The sequence below is a fragment of the Opisthorchis viverrini genome, assembly GCF_000715545.1.
Source record: "Opisthorchis viverrini unplaced genomic scaffold opera_v5_103, whole genome shotgun sequence".
Lineage (NCBI taxonomy): Eukaryota > Metazoa > Platyhelminthes > Trematoda > Opisthorchiida > Opisthorchiidae > Opisthorchis > Opisthorchis viverrini.
Window position 1 is genome coordinate 901,329 of NW_008751758.1, and position 4,045 is coordinate 905,373.

Consider the following 4,045-nt stretch of genomic DNA (forward strand, 5'->3'; position numbering starts at 1 on the left):
GTCAGTTCATTCAAGCGCCGGAAATCCACGCAAAACCTGTATTTTCCGTTCATCTTCCTTAAAAGCACAACTGGGGAATTGTACGCGCTGTTGGCTTCTTCGATTATACCGTTCTTCAACATCTACTGAATCTGTCTATGGACCTCCTCCCGTAAATGGAGCGGCAACGGACGGTGGCCATAAGGTCGAAAGCATTCTGATGACAGAGGAATTTCGTGTTTAGTCCACGGGCAGAAGCCGAACGGATCCTCATCGCCCGTGAACAGTTTGGAATATTCCTCGACCACGGTCCGTATTGACGATGCATTACAAGACGGAAGTTTTCGGACACACAGCTCCCTCACGACAGTGCCTGGACAACCTTCAAGCTTGATTGCACCATACTTTGTCACCAGCCTTCCCTGCTTTAGGTCAATCACGGAATCTGTGCCCTTGAGAAAATCAGCTCCCAATATTGTCTGCTCTACGTCTGGGCTGATCAGGGACGCGTGCTGCACGGACTTGTCGCCTAGGCGTACCGAGTGCTTTGGCAGTCCGTCAATCTTCAATCGATATCCGCCAACAGCTCTCACGCCTACCGCGCACGGTCTGTGTTCGGCTTGGTTCCCTCTTTGCCTCAGCGATACGCCTGCTCCGGTATCAATCAAACATAACTCCTTTTTCCCGTCTACCTCGACAATGGCTTGTACGGTAGCATGCGTCAGTGCGATCGGTTACGGGGACACTGATTCTTCCAGTGGCCAGGCTTGCCACACATGTAGCACCGGCTGGTTTGAGCGTGCCTACGCGATTCCATCTTCACGACTGCCAGCTGTTCGGTGAGTTGGTCCACCCTGGTCTGTCGTTCATTCACCAATGAACCATCCCTCTTCTCCTGCGACTGCAACGTGGCCAGTGGTGCCTCCGGCAGCTTCCGTGCCAGGCGCACCAGCTTTTCCACACTTAACTGGCCAGCTGCTCGTGCCAACCGCAACTGGGCACCAAGCGCGGGCTGCACACATTCGACGAACTGATCCGACAGCAACTGGTGTCGCGACACTCCGTCCAGCGCCGGCAAAGCGCAATGCAACAACTGCTGCAGGCCAGAGGAGAACACGGTCGGGTCCGAAGGGTGCCATCCTGGCCGTCTTGAACCGCCTCATAGCTTCCTGGCGGTCGGCCGGCTTGGCGAACTCCGCTGCAAGGACTTCCTTCGCAGCGGCCCAGTCCATCTTCTGGGGCCTCTTCAGGCCGCATCCAGGGCCGCATTCGCCCAGCCCCTGAGGAGGGTCTTCAGCGCTGCCAAATTACCCCGGTCGGTCTCCAGCCCACAGCCAATTCCTCCAGGAAGATCCGAACATCCCCACTCCCAGAGGGTCACGGCCGCGGGATCTTCATCCTTATCCTGGTAACGGCACCAAATGAAAGGAAGAAGGCCTTCGCTGCGGAGTTATTTAATTAGGAAATGCCAACTGACTGGTTACAGACCATTGAGCAGGGAAGCAAAACTCTTATCTGCATCTTGCCACAAAAACTGTACACCGATCTTCTCCCGAACGAGCCTTCTTGAACTTTCCTGGAGATTCATTAACTCCGCTCATTTGTCGGTCAAATCCAAGCAAATGTTACAAAGTGGCTCCACGAATTCCGTAGCAGATCTCCTTTTTTCAATAGACGCAAAGCGAAATTCTACGAACAACACATACTGCTCGCTTGCCTATCCATCAGTAGTATCACCGCTTCACCGGTAGCGAAACCCAACAGGGAATGGATCGGGACAGCTGTTATTCCATATAAACCAGGAACAACGGCGGTACTTCTAAGAATTCTAAACACGGCTAATATAAGAGTAGCTTTCCAGAGGGGAACACTCTGTGCTCTGCACTGGTGAAATTGAAGGATCGCCTCCCGGTAAACAGAACCAGAGACTGTGTTTACAAAATTAAGTGTAATGACTGCCCCAAAGTCTTTATAGGACAGACGGCCAGGGAACTACACATCAGAATCGGAGAGCATAATAGGAAAGTAAACAGGCCCCTGAGAAACGCAGATGAATATCAAGCGTTCCTGAAAAACTCGGCGATTGTGGAACACGCACTCTACATGGGACACCAAATAGATCTAGACAATGTTGAGGTTTTGAGGTGAGGACTACAGTCCACGTCCGAGGCGGTAGAAATCGCCTAGCATCCCAGCGTTACCACAATGGAAGGCGCGGAACTGGCTAGCGTGTGGAGAACGATCTTGAGTCACTCGAGCTGACATGTGTCGGTGTGCGGTCATCAGAAGTAAGAGTGGTCATCATCTGATATCCACTTGACCTCAACCCCCCTCAAACTAAATTGTCGGAGCACTCACAACACCGCAAAAACCAGGGAAAATCTAACAGCGGCACCCGAGGTGAACCATCAGGTGGAGCACCCTGAATTGGAAGATTAAGGAACGAAAAGCGATCGGAACTAATTTGGAACCCCTCCAACCCATCAATTCGAGATTTTGGCACCCATACTAGCTGACCAGAGCCGTTAATTGACACTCAACACTGATCTAGTTTGAAGATGACTTACTGATTGGTTTCCGGTCTGTCTAATGACCTGGCCAATTAGGTGACCTGCCCACTTGGCCTGATGAAGCTTTTGTGTCAAAAGCGAAGCGTTGTCTAAATACAAACTACCGATCTTTTACCAAGCTCTTCTGAAACGATGACTTCTCAATCGGTTCCAAACTTTTTCCAGACTTCGCATAATTTGATTGGTTTCCTGTGGATCTGACTAGGTCCCAGTCCCTTGCGTTTGGCTGCAGCTTGCCAAATTTCAATGTCCACTGAAGCAATCATATATGGTGTTTCGTACCTTTATTTTGCGTTCACTATAACACTACGTAAATCGTCAGACGCATGATCGTTTTTTTGTTTCAATAAGAAAAGCCACAAAAACGCGCACTTGTACAATATTCACACAACATAAACGTCGTCATGTGATTTGACTTTCTCTTCTGATTTCGCTGGCGCTTGCAGTGGTCATTCGCGAGGCTCAACTGCTAACTCTGGTATCAAAAACTCTCTGATCATCTTCGGAATATATTACATTGTGCTAACTGTTCAGAAGAAGACCCTTGGACCACCATAATTGCATTATTGTTTATTAGCTTACCTTGGCCAACGACGAACTGTTCTAAAGAGAGCAATTATTAGTGAGTCTGTTCCATTTGACCTCCTTATTATTTTATAGCGAATCTAACGTTATTATTTTTATTTCTTCACCACACACCCTGGTAAATTAACTTATTGCGTAGTCAGACTACTACACATACCACTGGAGGAAAAGTCTAGTGAAATAGCTTCCCAGCATCCATGAGAACCCGTGCCTAAACAAGGATAAAAAATTTAGCCTGGTATTCTCAACTCATTTTTCCGATTAGCTTGGTCCATTAGGGACACGACCTAGCCTCCAAAAATCCCACTCTATTGTTCGAATACCCAGCGACACATTTTAGGAACGATGCCAACAAGCACCCCGAATTATTATCGCCGAGAATATGGGGGTTTCGACGATTATGAAATCATCGGGAATTAGTCAAAACAATTTGCATTTTTCGGTGATATCTTGGTCATAGCATTTTGTTTAAGTTAGCACAATTTTAAGGACATGGACCGCTCCGCACGAGATAAAACAGGAAGTAGAACTTGAACGAATTTTGGCGCACCTTAGGGACTTTCAGGAATAAAAAACAAAGAATAGGTAATGCCAAGCAGTTTCAATGTAATTTGTGAAAAATAATTTTAGCCAGGTGCCATTTGATACCAAGAATTGCGTTGTCATTCCGGTTATCGAATCGATTCTATGTTGACGGTTTATACAGGCCAGATTCAAGTGCATCACCAGCTTAGTTTAGGTTCATTCACTTTCTTGTCTATGAAGTTCATACTCACACGTCACCGCTAAGTAAATACCCCTTTTCTTATCTTAGCATTACGTCCGACTGCCACCGCTGTAAAACCTGATCACTATTTTTGCCACTTTGAAGCAGACCCTATTCTCTACATGAACATGGACAATCAAGCAAA